The sequence below is a fragment of the Panthera onca genome, chromosome E2 (genome assembly GCF_046562875.1).
Source record: "Panthera onca isolate mPanOnc1 chromosome E2, mPanOnc1 haplotype 2, whole genome shotgun sequence".
In the NCBI taxonomy this organism is placed as follows: domain Eukaryota; kingdom Metazoa; phylum Chordata; class Mammalia; order Carnivora; family Felidae; genus Panthera; species Panthera onca.
In genome coordinates, this window is record NC_138353.1 from 60,544,726 (window position 1) to 60,562,133 (window position 17,408).

The window sequence follows — 17,408 nt, forward strand, 5'->3', positions numbered from 1 at the left end:
CTGTCCGTCCATCCATCCATCCATCCACCCACCCATCCATCTGTCCATCCATCCACCCATCCATCCATCCTTCCATCTACCCACCCATCCATCCACTCATCCATCTATCCAGCTGTCCATTTATATCAGAATTGGAGTTCCAAAGTGAGACAGTTGGATCATTTAATACCATGCTTGTTTGAAATAAAAGCTGACAAATATTAGTCTGGGTGGAGTGGTCCCCAGCCCTGTCAATCTGCTTTTGTGGTGACATTTCCACTAATTGAGTGAGGTAAACCTGCAGCTTCTCAGTTTTCATGGAAATAGGTCCCAAGCACGTGTTCAGCATGAAATGTGCGGTGAGGTGGACAACATGACTTTTGATTGTTGAACCGACCGGCACGTTGGCACCATCGTCAAGGGGCCTGCGTCGGCTCATTGGTTCGGAAGGGTGTTCTTGGTGCAGTGCCCCCCAAAGGCCCCCGTCCCGCCTCTGCCACATTGTTGTGTTTCCCGCTGAGTGGGCTGCATGAGCAGAGAATGTGCAGAACGGTCGTGTGCCCTCCGTGTGCGCTCACGAACGTGGATCTCTCACGTGTGTGTGTGAGGCTGGGGAGCAGGTGCTAAGACCACGCTTCTCACAACCCCGTGGCCAGGCTGTGGGATGCGGCTAGCCGTCACCTTTGCAAGCCTCTCGAGTGGCCACGAGGCCACGGTCATCCCCCCAAACAGAAGCAACCCGAGGGCCCGATGTGACTGAGCTGGGTAAGGTGGCTTTGTGAGAAGTATCACGCTGAAGGGAACTTGTGTTTTCCCAAGACCATTGTAGGAGACAAGCAAGCAGAAACTAATAAGAGACCAAAACACCGACACCCCCTTGGCGCCCAGCGTGGGTCAGGCCCCTCCGTTACCAAGTGACGCCACACCGTCTCGGTGCCACGGGGGTCAGCGGGGACGTCAGCGTGCTTCCTTCGCTGAGCCAGAAGATGAAGGGAAATCACTCCCCTGAGAGCTCGGCGCCCAGAAGTGCTTCTCTGACCACTGCCACCATTTATCACCACACCCCTGCCTCAGGACCCCGGAGCCCTAGCCGGCTGCCCTGGGGTGTCCACTCCATGGCTGAGTCTCTGGCTCCCCCCGCCTGAGCCGCAGCCCCTTCTCCAGCACAGTGGGCTGGTGTGGGGGGTGCCTGGGGGCTCAGCCAGCAAACGGGCAGACGCAGAAAGTCCCACGGGCCCCTTCCTTCTGGCGCCGTGGAGGGTCCGAGGCATCGCCCCACCCCAGCCGCTCAGAACCCCGGTTCTTGCTTCCTAGAGCCGAGCGGGTCACACGCGGGTCACATCGTCAACGGCCTGCGGATGCCAACACTTTCCACCAGCTGACTTTCCGGTCACAGGCTTGCGGCCCCCGGCACGGCGGGTTCACCTGTGTCCTGAGCGGGAGCAGGAGGGCGGCTGCAGGCAGGGGAGGTGTGCCCGGGCGAGAGCCACACCTAGGCGGGCCACACGGCCTTCTCTGCTCGCGGTTGGAGCCCCCCTTCCCGCGGCCTCCCCTGGGCTGACCGCTGAGCCCACATTCACAAAGGATTGGACCGGATTGGCCGAGGCACCCCGCCCGGCGCTCTGCCTCCGGCCTCGCCTCTCTGGCCGGTGTTGGTTTCCACAAACAGGAAGCCCCCAGGAGCCACGGCCACCAGCGACCTCCAGAAACATCCACACCACTGTTGGCCACTCCAACCGTCCGAAAAGCCTTTATCCACTGGGGCTGGGGGCCTCCCTCCCAGCCCCGCCCTGCAGCCCTGGGCTACAGATAGCTGCCCACACCCATGTCGCATCATCGAGGAGGAAAAACTGGGAAAGAATATATAGAACACGATACTTTTATGTAACAATTTAAAATACCGAAAATCACAGTGTATCTGGGAAGGACACACAGATAAACTAGTCCCCTGGGTGGGTCCAGCCTCAAGGCACTAAGTGCTGATGCGTTATTGGCCCATTTGACAGAAGAGGAAGCAGGAAGGTGGTTGGGGTCCAGCAGCTCCGGCCAGACCCCAGCGGGAACGGGTCCTGCCCCGGTAGCCTGGCTTTAAACAGCTCATGGCTGGGGTGGCGAATCTATAATAATCCATTTTTACAAAGAGAGAAGGTGCAGGGTGCTCGCCTGTCTGCTCCCGGTGATGGGGCCCCTCTGGTGTGTGTAAATTATTTCAGAGCTCAAATTACAGAGGGGGCCTCAGAGACGAAGGGACCAGACAAGCAGGGAGCCGGGGGGGGGGGGGGGCGGGGGGCGGGAGCTGGCGACGGGTCAGGCCTGTCCCTCCTCTGTCCCGGGTCTGTGGACGGGGCCGCACGGGAGATGCTCTGTGTTCTGGCAGCAGGAGGAAAGGGGGACCAAGAAAGCAGTGAAATTGGCTTTAATGCTATGTTCTGTTAAATCTGACCCACCGGAAACATCCTCCTTTTTACAAGTATTCAAAGTTAAAAGTTATTAAGGTATTTTGCACCCTGTTTTTGTACCAAGACTGTGAAACCCCGCCAGGGTGGCTGAGGTTGGGCTGGGGGCTGGGGGCTGGGGCCACCTCTGTCTGCTGGGGGTGCACTGAGGCTCAGAGGGGCCCCTGTGGCGGGAGGCCCGGTCGTCCTCGTCGCCGGGGCGGAGGGCTGGGCTGCAGCTGCGTCTGGGTGGCCCCAGGGAGCGAGGGAAGCACCTGGCAGTTTCGGTTTCCGACAGGAAGCTGCCTGCTCCTATCTCCTCGCCCCGGCTGCACCCTCTGCCCCAAAGCTCTGGGTGGCGCCCCGCCCGGAGAGCCCCAGGTGGGGACAGACCCTCGCTGGGACGAGGAAGCCTGGCTGAGGGGCCAGGGCCAGGCGCAGCCCCTCTCGGCCCCCTGGGCCTCCCTGAACTTGGGAGCGCGGTGCCCCCCCGGGGGCCATGAAGGCGGGGAAGGGCTCTGACTTGCACTTTTTGTCAGCTGCCTATCACCTGCTTTTAGGATGTTTGGTCCCAACCTCCGAGTAGAGATGCCGTGGTGATACAGGGGCTTGGCGTCTGTCTGTCTGTCTGTCTGTCTGTCTGTCTGTGTGTCCAGGCCTGGCAGAACCATCCAGACGAGACCTCCTCTGAGGACCCTGGGAAATACTGTGCAGAAAGCAGGGGTGCGGGGCCACCCCGAGGTGCTGGGGAGGCGAACCACCACCTCTGGGTGCTGGGGTCCCGTGCCCTGGGGTGCCCTGCACAGACGGGGGGCCGGGAACCTTAGATATTGTGTCCCAGTCGGGGAGCCCAGCCGCGAGGAGAGGCCAGTGGCCCAGCCCCGGAGCCGAGGGGCCCCTGTCTGAGGCCGAGTCAGGCTGGCCCCGCGGCCTGGGGCCCACGCTCACTGCAGTTTGCCGTGAGGGGCACAGCCAGGTGGGACCATGTGCAAAGGTCCCCCCTGCCCCTCCCGCTGGCCCTTCCTCCCCGACCGCTCCCCCTGGTAGGGTCTGCAAGGTCGGGGCTTTCCACACACTCAAAATGCACCCCAACTTGGGAGGGAAGGAGGAAGCTCTGGGGGCCGCAGGGCGGGGTCAGCTCCCCAGTTCCTTCTCCACTGGCCTCTCTGAGCCGCCCCAAGTGGCCTTTGCAGGGAAGGGACTGCAGGGGTTCACGGGCAGTTTCCCGGGAGGCAGTGAGCACCAGGAAGGGGAGCGGGGAGGCAGGGCTGCACCCAGGGCCGGCCGCCGCACCAGAGCCTTCTCTCAGCAGTCCCCCAGCCTGTCCGAGGTCTGGCCGTCGTCCCCACGTCACAGACGCGGACAGGCCTGCGGGGTCGTGGGGTCACCACCCCGCTGCCGCACAGCTGAGCGCACAGAGTCCGGGAAGCCAGGCCGCGCAGAGCAGGGCACAGACCCCTGCCCACACCTCGTCCTCGGAGACGCCTCCTCTGAACCGTCCCATCCCCCTCCTGGGCCTCCTCGCAAAGGCGATCCCTCCTCAAGGTGTCCGTGAGGCCCCTCAGGCCCAGGGGAGGGGCCCGGGCGCCAGGGCCAGGCCCCCGGGGCCGAGGGTCATTAGGGTAAGGACTGAGAGAGAGCTCCCCGGACTTCGAGGGCCGTGCTGGGCCCGGGCCCCTCTCTGCCACCTGCCCGCGTGTTCAGACCTACAAGTTCCTCTGTGCCCCCTCAAGGCTTCGCGCCCCACACTGCTTCCTCTCCGACAGACCCCTGTCCACACCCGCTCCCCTCTGGGAGCCACACCGGAGGTCCACACCCGTCTTAAGCCCCCAACGGCAGGGAGCGTCAGAAACAACACTTCGGCGTCCGGTGTTCTGGCGGGCAGCGGTAGGCCGGGCCGAGGCCAGCGCCGTTGCGCTCCCCAAAGGTTTCACAGCAGCAGCAGCAGCAGAGGGGGCTTCGCTGGGGGGCCCCGGGCCGGGCAGACAGCTCTGCCCCACATCAGCTGGTGCTCGTGTGATCCAGGTGCCAGCTGTGGGGCGTCAGGCAGCACCTGCCTCGGGCTCCGTAGCGTGGGCCACCCAGACCCCACCGCAGGCTCTGAGAGGGTCCGGCCGGGGGCGGCGGGCTGCTGAGCGAATCTGCGCCCCTGGGCGGCGGATGCCGGGGGACCCCTTTCCTGGGGTCCCCGTCGGGGAGCGCCTGCCGGGGACGTGCTGTGTGACCCGGGGCGGGTTTTCTGACCTCTCTGATTTGTGTCCTCACCTTACAGTCAGGCCGACGGCGCCTTGCAGGCCGGCCGAGGGAAGCCGCACCCCGGGCCAGGAAGGAGTCTGGGCTGGATTGGCCCCCCCTGCCCCCTCTACCCCGTCCCCTCCCGCAGCCTGGGGAACAATAGCTTCCGTGTCCCTGTTCGCAGGGCTGCCTGCCGCCTGGGAGACCGTCAGCGATGCCCCCAGCACCGTGTCCCCCTGGGGAGGCTGCGCTGGCCTGGGGGGCAGGTGCACCCCTCTCCTCCACCGTGCCACCTGGACCCTCACACCAGGGGCAGAGGGGATCGCACCCGAGGAGGGGTCTGCCCACGTTCTCTCAGACGTCAGTCCCAGTTGGTGAGCCCAAAGGGGGCCACACCTGATTCCTCCTGACCCACCAGCTCTATAGCTGGGGAGGGGGTCTGCACGCACCGAGGCCTCTGACCGGGGCCCTGGGCCCTGGGCCCTGTGGCTCCCGCTGCCCGGTACTATCCACACCGAGGCTCCTCAGGCTGCGAGAGAGGGATCCCAGCTGCCTCAGGGACACCCTCTGGCTAGGAGAGGCCATCAGGGTGGAGCAGGGACCACCACGTCCTTGTCCCCGCTGCCTGGCAGGGAGCTGAGGCCCATGTGGACCGGTTTCCGGCAGATTCCATCGCTAGTCTCCAGGCCCACCTCGGCCTCAACTCCAGGTGCTGAGCTGGCCCCCAAATCTGGAGGGCTTGACCTTGCCAGGCTGGGGACTGGAGGCGGACACAGCCTAGGGGGACTCAGTGGGTCCCAGAAGCCCTCCGTGGCCTCAGCCAAAGCAGCCCTGTCTGTGGGCCAGCCCTTACGCCGCCCTCCGTGCTGACCACCTGCCGGCCCCCTTGGGGAGGAGGGGGAGGGGCAGGGCCTCACCCGGGGTCACTTGGGGGGGCCAAGTGACCTGTCCAGAGCCTACCATCTCCAGGAGGCCTGGCCGCCAGGTGCCCCCAGCAACCGGCCACGGGGACCCCCTGCAAGGGAGGGTGCCCTCCGGGTCCGTCTCCGAGCACTGCCCCTTAGGGGTCGAAGGGTCAGCCCCCAGGTCCGGCTCCAGCCCCTGGCCCCGCCTGCTGACCCCAGGCAGCTCACCCTCTGCCTCTGGGCCTCAGTTCCTTGTCGGACAGACCTGGATGCCCCTCAGCCCCCCTCAGCCCCCGTGGTGGCGTCAGCAGGCACACACCGTGCGGGGGGAGGTCGTCTCCTCCGGGCGTAGGATGCACCCACTCCCGTCAAGGGCTGAGCACCCGTGAGCCGGCACCGCCGCGGGCACCAAGGGGATGACAGAGGCAGCGGCCCAGTGCCAGCGGGGCGACATGACAAGTGAATGTGGGGACCCGCCAGACACCTCGTTTGCTGGTTAGAATCATAAACAGAAGGGGAAGATACAGCAGGGAGAGGAGGGTGAGGAGGAGGGAGCAGGGCAGGTGCCCGAGGGGCGGTCGCAAGGAGGGGCCGGCAAGGGCGCAAGGACGAGGGTGAGGGCGGGAAGCCCTGGGAGGGCCTGTGTGCAGGCGTGCTGTGATCCGACTGACTTTGTCATAGGCTCGCTCCCGCAAGTGACAGGGACAAGGCCGGTCTGTAAGTGCCCCCGAGAGGCTGCACTGACGCCCACCTGCACCCTGGGCAGCTGTCAGGGGCTGCCTGTCCGCCCCGGCGGGGGTTGTAATCGCTAACGCCCACTGCGCTCCAGCCTCTGCTGCAGAACAATCCATGCGAATGATCCGGAGCCCACGGAGTCCACGGGCCCCGTGGCCAGCCCAGGTGACGCCCCTCTTCTCCCCGGCCGCCGCCCCTCCCTTGGCTAACAGCAGCCGAGGCCTCGTCCAGAGCGGATGATCCCAGAGGGAACACGGACGGAGAGTCCTGGCCCAGTGGTAACCCGTTCTGGCCTCCCCCCGGGGCCACGCTTCCTGGCTGTGCCTCCCCTGGTCAACCGTAGTCACGGAAGTGAAAGTGTGAGAAAGCCCCCGCGGCCGGCTGCTGAATCAGGTTAACACGGATGCCTCTCTCTGCAGTCAAGATACCTCGAGAAGTGAAAGCCTCCTCTGCCTCCTCCAGCTGCCCTCTTGGGACCACTTCCTCCAGGAAGCTGGCCTGGATTGCACCCGGCCGGCAGCTCTATCTTCCTAGGCTCAGATTCGGGGTTCAGTGGGTGGGGAGGACATGGCCGGTTGGTGTCCTCTTGTTGGCCTGTCTCAGGAGGCTTGTGGCACGGGGACCGCATGGGCAGGGGACACACATGTTCCAGCAGAAACTGAGGGCCCCAGGAGCAAAACGCCCCACATTTACTGGGGGAGGAAGGGGTCCTGGCTTTCCCCAGGAGTGGCCTTCCTCTTTGTCCTGACAGAAGCCTCAGGGGACTGCAGGCTCTGCCCTTGGAACCAGGCTTCCTGACCGAGTCCAGGCTCCTGTGTGTCCAGAGTTTCGTGCCCCAGAGGCTGGCTCCGGAGGGCCACCCAGAGTGCCTCGGGGGATGCGGGGGGGCGGGAGGGACAGGTGGGTGTGTGTCCTGAGGGCTTCCCGACCCCTTGGACGACCACAGCCCCACTGCACTCCCTCTCCTGGGCTCTCTCCCAGCTCCTTCCCCTCTGCCCTTCTTCGCCCCTGCTCAGGGACCTCGGCCCCCAGACTGTGTTTAACCTTTGCTCTGTTTAGCCTTTGACCCTTATTAAAGGTCATCAAATCACCCTTCTCCAATCCCTCCGTGGTGCTGCTGGCTTCCTGCCAGGCGGTGGCCCTGGGGCCGACTTCCCTCCCTGAACGGACCCTGCATCCGTCTGTAGGGTCAACAGAGCCAGCTCAATCGTGCCTCCGCTCTGGCCTGCTGGGTGCCCCTGGGAACCTTGGTATCTTTTTCTGTGATGGCGGTCGCCATGACATGCAGGCTTGCAGGCCCCGAGCCAGGGTCTCTGGCACTGCGTGTTCGAGACAGGAACAGGAGGCGGGAGATGGGACCTGTCACCTCAGGTCTCGGTGGGGTCTGAGCGAAGGGAAAAGCCCCTGCGGGAGGGCCGCCCTGCACACGGCGACGATACCGACAAGATCGAACAGCAAAGTTGCCAACGGTACTTTGTGCACAGGTGCAGATGGTCACAGCCATGTCACAGGTCAGGCGGTCACTGCGGGGCTCAGCCCAGGCCCTCATCACGGAGAGGGGCTTTCGGGCACACTCCGACCCCGATGCCCTGGGCACCCCGTGCACATCTATCGGTGTCCTGACGGTCCCCACAAGCACGGCCAGGGGCCACGGCTGAGTGACAAGAGGGATGGTGGGGGCTTGGGACAGAGATGGCCTTGCTCCCCGGGAGGCCGTGCGGCCACATCCTGACCACAGGCCGTGATAGAGATGGGTAGTACGGGCTCTGGGCACCTTTCCCCAAGCCTGCTGCCTGGATACAGATGGGACGGTTACAGATCTGGTCACCTGGACTGGGGGGCCCTGAATCCAATGACAAGTGTCCTTACAGGAAAGGAGAGGACATAGGGACACAGAGGAGAAGCCACATGAAGACAGGGGCAGAGATGGGAGGGACACAGCCACAGTTGGAGGAGGCAGGGAGGACCCTCCCCGGGAGCTGGAGGAGGGGGCTTGGCCCCGCCCACACCTCGATTTTGGGCCCTGGGCCTCCAGACCTGGGGGCGGATAGATTCCTATTCCGAGCCCGCTGGTCGGTGGCACTTTGTCACAGCGGTCCCAGGAGATTAATACAGCAGGGAAGGGCATGCAGAGAAGAGCCCGTGGTCAAGGGGAAGCTGGAGGGGGCAGGGGGAGGACGGGGCCTGAGAGGGCGTGGTGGGGAGGAGGAGCCTCCCCACCGTGCTTGTGGGAACTGTCAGGACACCGAGAGATTTGCACAGGGTGCCCCGGGCACACTGGGGTCGGAGTGTGCACGTGCTGGCTGTGGTGGCCTCTGGACCCTCCCCACCCTGGACCAGGTGGCCCACGGCTGGACTCCGCCGGGCTCCAGGCTCAGGACGGCACCTTCTGTGGGATCTCACCCAACCCCCACTAACCACCCAACACCAGCCGCATCTGCTTGGACGCCTCTAGGGATGGGATGCTCATTATCTCCCTGGTCACACGAAGGCTGAAGTCTGCCACCTGGACCCCACGTTGTCCCTCCCCAGTGATACCAGAGCAGGCTCGACTCAGCTTCTCCCCCAGGTGGTCATGCTGAATTGCCCCCCAGCCTCCTCTGCTTCAGGCCAAATTAGAGTGACTTCACCTCCTCTGCTGGGTGTCCTGGGTTCCATCTTTGGTTCCTGTCGCGGGCACAGCAACCTGACCCTCAGTCTCCTCGTCTGCAGAGTAGGCTTGTTGGAATGGGGGCCTGCACATACAGTAGGCGCCTAATAAATCTGAGTGAGGTAAACACTGCTCTTTCCCACTGCACGCCCAGGTCTCCCCTGCCCTGAGCGGGTCTACCACCCGTGGGGTCGCCGTGGGGTCTGGACCCACCCGGTCCTCCACCACAGCAGGGCTGCGGAGGGCGCCCGGGTCCCCAGCCGGGCTGCTCGGCGCCTGCCCGGGGCTCTGCAGCGGGATCCGGCGGCCAGAAGGGCCACGCCGTCTGCCTGACCTCGGCGTGCGCCTCCTGCCAGCCGGACAGCCACGGCCACGTTCAGAGGTGTTCGCTCTCAGGCAGAAAGGCTCCGTCCTAACCCTTCAGAAGATATCACCAACCGTTGTTGCTTTCATACTTTAGGGCCACTTAACGTATTTTGGGGTCTCCGAGGTTTTCATGGATTCTTGGGGTGCCTGTGGGCCCCAGAAACCGCACGGTGGAGCCGTGCTCCCCACTGGCCTGTCCTAGACCCCGAGACCCCCAGACCCCAAGGGCTCCCCCAGCCGGCCTGCTGCTCTCCCTGGCGGTCCCTCCAGCATTGCAGAGCCCTGGGGGGGGGGGGGGTAGGGGGTGGGGTCTGGGGCGGCCTGAGGGGTAGGACGTGTCCCAGCCTGGCTGTGGCCGTCCTGTGGAGCAGGACGATTAAGAAAAGATGGGCTGTGAGCTCGTAAAAGCCAGAGTACCTCGGGGCTGGGACTCCCGTGCCCACACAAGCAGGAGCCCAATAACACACTGGCCAAACACCCACCGCCCCAGGGAGCCCCCCTCCCCGCCCCCCCCCCCCCCCACCGGGGAGCAGTGAGCTTGGCATGCGCAGTGACCGCGGGGTCGATAAAATGATGGCTGGGATTCTGCATGAGACCGTCCGCCCCGGTGCCCGCGGCCCACCGGCACCGTGGAGGCACTGCCGCCTCGAACTCCTTCCTCGCGCGAATGCCCCCGCCCCATCCAAACACAACACAGCCCGAGGCTCGCACGCGCACCTGCTGTCTGTCCTCTCCCTCCGCAGCCTGGGAGGAGCTGCACCTTGGCTCCATCAGGGAGCAGGAGGACAGGCTTTGACACATGAGGACCCTGAGGCCCAGGCGAGGACGCGGCGGGTGGCAGGGCCCGGCTGCCGGTTCCCAGACAGTGGCGGCGGGGGGGGGGGGGGGGGGCTGCCCCAGGAAGGGAAGGGGCTGTGTGGTGCCCACCAGGAACTTGACCGGACCGGAGCCACTGGCCAGCCTGAGAGGCAGGGTGACCATGTGCCAGGGCCAGCAACCTGGCACCACCCTGTAGGCGTCTTGGAGCCACCCACACGTGGGAGATGCCGTGGGCGCACTCCTCACTCTGTCTCAAGGCAGGCTTTCCCACACCTGGCTTCGGGTGACCGACAGAGCCCGAATCAGGGGCTGGCCCTCGGGGCCTGGACGGCAGCAGGTTGGGGAAGCAGGCTCTACAGAGGTGGCAGGGACATCCCTGGGTCGGGGTGCCGGGCCTGCGGGTCAGGGGCCCACTTGGCCTCTGGAGAAGGCTCCAGCAGCGGGACTTGGGGCTGTGAGGTCTGGAAGGTTACGAAGCTTCCTCGGAGCGTGGCCACGTGGCGTGGGCTGGGTAGTGGGGTCGCCTGCTCACGGCTGTGCCCCCCCCCCAGTCTTGGGGTGAGCCAGGGGCTTGGCAGTGGGGGCCACGGGGTGGCGGGGAGGCCTGCCCAACACCACTTCTCTCTGGCACCGGCTCCAAAGGGCAGGGGTCTTGCCAGGGACGGCTCATCAGTGGGTATGGCGGTTGAGTCCTGGACCATCGCTGGAGCCCAGGGCCCTGGCCCAGGCCCTCTTCCCCGTGGCCCCAGTGTCCTCATCCCACCCCTAAGCCTCAGGGTCCTGCCGGGAGGACCGCACACCGCCTTCCTCACCAAGTCCCGGGACCCTGCCCGTGGGGGAAGACAGAGCCCACTCCCTCCTAGATGGGACTGAGCAGGCCCCTTCCAGCATCTGCCTCTGGGTGGGGCGCCCACACCCGGCCTGGCACCTGCCGGGCCCTCCGGGGCCACCTGTCCCAGCTGTGTGGGTTTGAGGTGAGTCAACAGAGCCAGGCAGGAGGCAGCCTGGAGATGTCACACTCTGACCACCTGCTCCGGCCCCCACGCACCCCCCATCCCCTTACCTGGCTGCCCTTCCTGGGGACCCCGGGGCACTGAGCAGCCGGTGGACGCGGCGACGCTCTCCAGCAGAGGGGGAAGCCAGGGACATAGGACTGGAGGTGGGTCCGGGAGGCAGTCCTGGCGCCGGGCGACAGGCGAGCAGCCCTCTGGGGGCTGACGTGAGCGCCCTTCCTGACCTCGTGGGGCCTCGAGGGAGGGAAGAGGGCCGCGGCCCGCCTGGCTCTCCGGCGGCCGGCGGCCTCTGTCCCCCAGACAGCTCCACGCCTTCTAGCAGCCGTGCCCGCCGGCCTGGGGAGGGGGCGGGAGGCTGCAGGGGCTCATGTGACGCAGGGCGGGCCTGGGGAGGCGCCGGTGGGGGAGGTCTCCATGCAGCCCGCAGGCCGGGCAGCCAGCTGTGTCACTGTGATAGTAGGGCCGGGGGCCGGGGAAGCGGCCTGCAGCTGTGCCCACCGCTTCCTCAACAGGAACCATCTGGGCCGGGCCCTGCCCGGCCTTCCCTCGCGGCCATTCCGGTCTGACTTTCCAACAACTTCCTCCTACAGCCGGCCCGCTGACACCACACCCACCTGGAGAGGGGACGGCCCGGACCGCCAGGCGCGCTTCCTCGACCGGGGCTGGGGGGGTAGTGTCCGTGCGGGCCGAGCCCCCGACCCCACGCGCCCCGTCCACCTGTGCCCCCCGCCCAACCTTGGGCCTGGCTCTGCTCCCCCCCCACTGCCCTCGGCCGGGCTTTCCCCGCCTCCCCACCCAGTTCCCCGGGGCCGCTTCCCTGAGCGTTGGCCCTGCCCTGGAGTCAGACCTCGCCCTGCGTCCTGACCGGCCACCGGGGCTCTCCTTTGGCTGCCTGGGGCCTCCTGACCCCCACCCACTCTGAAAGGACCGCCGCAGGCCAGGTGAAGAAACCCCTCTCTGAGCGCGGCCTCCTGGCTGGGGGGGTGGGGGGGGCTCCTCAAGGAGACCCTTCCCCACTTCTCCATGGGCACCTTGCAGGGACAGTGACCAATTTGGATGGGATCTGCTGGGGGAATTAGAGCTGCTCCCCCAGTCTGAGGGCTTCCAGAAACCATGTCAGACCCTCTGTGTCCTCGGAGCCCCCTCCCCACCGGCACTCAGCAAAGAGGGTGCCAGGTACATCAGAGGCACTAAAAAGGCCACGTACTGAAGGCAGCCACAGATGTGGGGTGACGGCAGGAGAGCAGGTGGCCTTGTGAAGAAGACACTGGGCCCCGTGCCCCCACACTGGCCCAGCAGTTAGCTCCCTTGGGGCCCAATCACGGCTGCAGGCTCAGCATCGTCAGACAGGCCGAAGGGGTGAGGCCCGCAGACGCAGGGCTGGTGCACAGACCTCTGTGCTGTTTTCATTCCATTGAGTTGAGGTTTTCAGTAATGCCTGCACATGGCGAATACTGCAAGCCGTGCATAAGGGGTACAGCAAGAAGTAAGACCCCCTCCCCGTTTCCTGGTGTGTTTCTCCAGAGCTCACAGCTGTCACAGTGGTTTTCTTGGGGGGGGGGGTCCTTCTGGAATTGGTGCACGGACAAGACCGTGCTGCCCCACGTGCACACGTCCTCCCCACAGGGTGGACAGCTCCCCACCCCCAGGGTTCAGGTGGGAAGGAGGGTCCTGTGAGCCAGCCGGTCCCTGGGCATCACCGTTGTCCTCACGGCACCCCCTCTCTGCTTCCTGAGCTCTGACTCGGGACAGGACGGAGGGTCCGAGGCCCAACCCGGCTGGTCCCCTCCTTGCTGTATGGTGGTGATGGCAGGGCCGGCCTGTTGCAGGGGAGGGCCCTGTGCACGGCCTGCCCCGTGGTCAGCACGCACGTGTCCGTGTTCCTGACCTTGCCCCTGATGCTGCTTTCTAGACTGCACATGGCCAGGCCTCTCAGAGCTGGCAGAGAGAAAGACTCGGGGGCACAGGCCCCTGGGAAGGCAGCAGCTCGGCACCCGGGTGGGGCCGCCCCCGCCCCCGGGCCAGGCAGATGTTCAGGGCTCACACCTGCAGAAACACCCCCCACAGATGGGGCACTTCCACTTTCGGGAAGAAGCCTCTTGTCTGGCCTGCTTTTCTAGCGGTCAGGGCCGACAGGGGATGGGCTCCAAGAGGCCTGTTCGAGAGGAGGGGGTGGGGGCAGTCCTGGCCCCCGACGGCCACCTTGGGGGCACCTGCCCACGCCCTGCCCCTGCGCCCCACCCCCGCCCCCCAGGCCAGGCAGTTGGTGCTTGTGGGGAAGCAGACGTTGGCTGTGGCTTTCAGAGCTGGGCAGCCGGCTGGCAGATAAGGAGCTGAGGAGGAAGCGGCTGCAGCAGCAGGGGTGCGGGAGGGGGTGGGGCGCCGGGCCTGCCCGCCCACCCTGTCCCGTGCTGCTCCCTCCAGAGACCACTGCCATCTGACCTTCCCCCACTCCCTCCCTCCCTCACAAACACCCACGGGGCCATGTGGGGGTTACGCAGGTGCCTTGCTTTCTGGGAACCTATGGGAAACAGACGTTCAATCAATAAGTCCTCAATAGATGTGGCTCAAGGGAGGTGACTCGGAAGCTGTGTATGAAGGATCAATTAGGAGCTCCCCCTGGGGATGTTGGGGGAGAGCATTCCATGTAGAGGGACCCGAGGCAGCCTTACCTCCAGGCTTTCGGGAATCTGCAGGAGGGCGAGAGAGGTAGAGGGAGGCCAGTAGGGGACTGTGGGGGAGTGACACTGGATGGAGGCAGGCAGGGAAGCCTGCCAGGCTGAGTGTATTATTTCTGCCTCCTTTTCTAGCCTGCAGGAGCCCCCATGACTGCTGGGTGGATGGGTGGATGGATGGATGGGTGGATGGATGGATGGATGGATGGATGGATGGATGGATGGGTGCATTGATGGATGGATAGGTGGATAGGTGGGTGGATGGAGGGACAGACAAATGGATGGATGGTTGGGTGGATGGATGGATGGGTGCATTGATGGATGGATAGGTGGATAGGTGGGTGGATGGAGGGACGGACAAATGGATGGATGGATGGATGGATGGATGGATGGATGGATGGATGGATAGGTGGATGGATGAATGGATGGATAGATGGATGGATGGATGGTTGGATGGATGGTTGGATGGATAGGTGGATAGGTGGATGGATAGGTAGATGGATGGATAAATGGGTGGATGGATGGATGGTTGGGTGGATGGATGGATGGATGGATGGATGGATGGATGGATGGTTGGATGGGTGGATGGATGGATGGATGGATGGATGGATGGATGGATGGACAGATGGATGAGTGGGTGAGTGGGTGGGTGGGTAGATGGATGGATGGACGGATGGATGGGCAAGTAGATCAGTGGAAACATGATTCTATTCAAAGAATATGATTCTATTTACAGAAGGACTGGGGCCCACAAAGGTGATGTCCCCAGTTGCAAAGCTTTCAAAAGAGAGATATAAGTCACAGGAGGATAGAAGTCCCAAACAGGTCAGAAGGGGGTGTGGGCAGCTCCACACGAACCAAGCTGGGCCAGCACTGTCTAGCCCAGAGCCCAGAGGGCTGCCGGTCTTGGCCTCAGGTCCTGAGTGACGTGTGGCCACACGGTGGTGGACCCAGCGAGGTGGTGGACCATGTGCTTATTCAGGGCGGAACAGAAGAAGCTGGCCCAGGACTAACTGCTCCGCCCACCATTGCCCAGCCCAGGTCAGAGCCACAGGAAAGGTCCCATGTGCGTGGCTGGATAGAGACGTGGACACTGCACACACGGGCAGGGCCCCGGGGGTCCCGGCCGCAGTTAGGTCCGGCGTACTCACTGGCAGCGTGGAGGGGCCGCTTGTGGGAGCCGTGCTGGACACAGCCCAGGAAAAGGCTGATCCCATCTCAACCCTCCTGGTGCCCTGGGCCCTTCGGTGGTGAAACCCCTGGGCCTTGTCTCAAAATAATGTTTTTGAGAACACAAACGCATTCGCAGAATCACAAAGGAAGCCCGTTATGCCCAAATAAAGTTGCCTAAATGTTAAAAAATGCCTGAGGTGGTAATGCCTACGCTCCTTTCTTCCACCAAGAGACTGAAGCAGTGTGCCAACTGCATTCCGAAGAGTGACAGAGGACATCAGGCTGGGCCCAACGGTGCCCGCGCTCCGCCACTGTGGCTGCAGAACCGGCAGGGGCAGGTGCTCCTGCTGGCGCCGAAGTCCCCGGCACGTGTCCCAGGCCTGCGTTCCAGCTAAACAAAATGCCACGTTTTGGTTAGAGGTTAGCGGACTGACCGCTCTGGACCCCCCCGAATTCTAAGTAAAGAACGCCTGTTCTGGCTTGTCTTGAAGACCCCCCCCCCCCCCCCCCGGCACGGCCGGACACTTCCGGCCATGGGGAACCTGCCACAGGGGGGCTCCCGGAGTCAGAGGCCTCGAGGGTCACCCCCCATCAGCTGTCTTTGCTGGGTGCTCTTGGGCCTCGGCTTCTGCGGCCGTGTCCCCCACGCAGGGCGCGGTGAGGATTCAGTGGAACGATTCACGTACAGGTCCTGCTCCGTCAGGGCTGGTGGTGGTCTCAGGGAGACCCCCGAGCTAGGAAGGGGCCGCTCAGGGGAAGGCTCGAGTGCCCCACCGCCATCCGGTCACGCCCACCTCCGACGGGGCACAGCATCCCTAGAAAGCCCTTCCTAAACCAGCCCTCCGCTCATTCTGTGTGATGAGCCACAGCCCCTGTCCGGGACAGCCGTCACCAGAGAGGGATTTCCTCTCTGCACGTGTCAGAGACCCTGCCCCCCACCCCAAGGTGTCTGCGGCAGCCTCCCCCTGCCCCCAGCCCTATGGCTCCCAGCACTCCCACACCACAGCAGAAAGACCTGCCCAAACCATACTGGTTACCCCACTCCTCCTCCGAGACCTTCAGCGGCTGCCCTGGGCCTCGAGACACAGGCCAGACTTCAGAGGTGACCTAGGAGACCCCCATGCTCTGCCCCTCTCCCCTCGGTGTGCGTCTCTCTCGTGGAACCGTTCCTCTCCCCGGGGTGCCTCTATCACCCCCAGCGTTCCCCAACTCCTCCCACAGAACCTAGCCTCACCCAAACTCCTACGGATTCCTCAGAGCCCTCAGGAAGTGCCCCTGTCGTGCTGCCACAGGCCCTGGATGCCCCGTCACGGCATTAGCACGTTGCCTTGTGGTTGCTGTGGGCCAGTCTTCCTGCGCCACTGGGAAAGCCCCAGGTGGGACCCACTCTCCTGGGCCACGGCTGTGTCCCTGGCGAGCGGCGCCGGGCTCCAGCCGAGTCTGACGGATGGCTGGGTGAATGACCACGCCCCTGTCTGAGCACCTGTCCCCCGCCCTCATCTGTGACCGCCCCGGTGCGAGCTGTACCTTCTCCCCGTTCTACACACAGCTCCGAGGGAGACAGACGGGACCCCCACTGACTCCCGGCTCTCCGGCTGGGATCCCTGGGCCCAGGACCCCGGGTTGGATGCCTCCGAACGCCATGTGCCGAGGCGGGAAGTCCGGCCCGGCTGCTCGGGGCGGGTCCCCGGAGCCCGGGGCCATGGCACAGAGTGTCCCCGACGGCGGGAGGGGCCCGGCTCGGTGGCCTGTGGGTGTGGAGCAGGGAGAGCTGGTCAGCTCGCTGCCTGAACTCGGCGAGCCTCCTCCCACCCGCTCAGAGAGCAGGATGGGAACTTGGGGCCGAGCCTCGGTGAGGGCAGAGCATGAGGAAGGACACGATGCCAATGTGACAGAGTGACAGGCCTAGTCCCCTCTGACCAGACTGGAACCGGTCATACCCCCGCCACGAGGCTCAGAGAGGTTGAGCCGCCGGCGGGGGGGTAAGCCCCGGGCTGGATCCAGGTGAGGCCCAGAGGGCGACCCGAGGGACAGGGTGGAGGGACAGGGTGGAGGGACCCCAGCCCCACCCCCAGCCTGGGCCTCTCTGCCCCTCCAGGAGCATCGAGCCCAGCCAAGGCTGCCCGTTGGGCAGAATAGCAAACGGAGCCTCAGCGGGGGAAGCCGACCACAGACAGGGGAGTGCCACCCCCCGTGACCTGACTCTCCTAGGAGGCAGGTCCCCGCCCGCAGAGCAGCCTCCTCTGGGTCCCGGGGAGCTGCCCACCCTGTTCCCTTGAGCGGCCATGCTGCAAACGGGGAAAGCCCCTCCCTGAGGCCACTTTCCCTTAGAGGAGCCCCAGGTGGAGGGTGGGGTGAGTCACCCTGCTGGGCCCCTGTCCTGGGTCCTGTTTCTCTCTGACTCTCCGGGCTGTGCTGCCGTG

General features: G+C 64.8%; 1 protein-coding gene across 2 annotated transcripts in view; it reads right to left on the minus strand.

Moving 5' to 3' along the window:
• Nucleotides 1–11,490, minus strand: part of CBFA2T3 (CBFA2/RUNX1 partner transcriptional co-repressor 3) — an 84,454-nt gene extending 72,964 nt beyond the window's left edge. For both annotated transcript variants that reach the window (XM_078439134.2, XM_060649939.3), the window contains exon 1: nucleotides 11,188–11,490. The gene's annotated coding sequence lies outside the window, so the exon portion shown is untranslated. The remainder of the gene's footprint in view (nucleotides 1–11,187) is intronic.
• Between the last annotated feature and the right edge of the window lie 5,918 nt (nucleotides 11,491–17,408).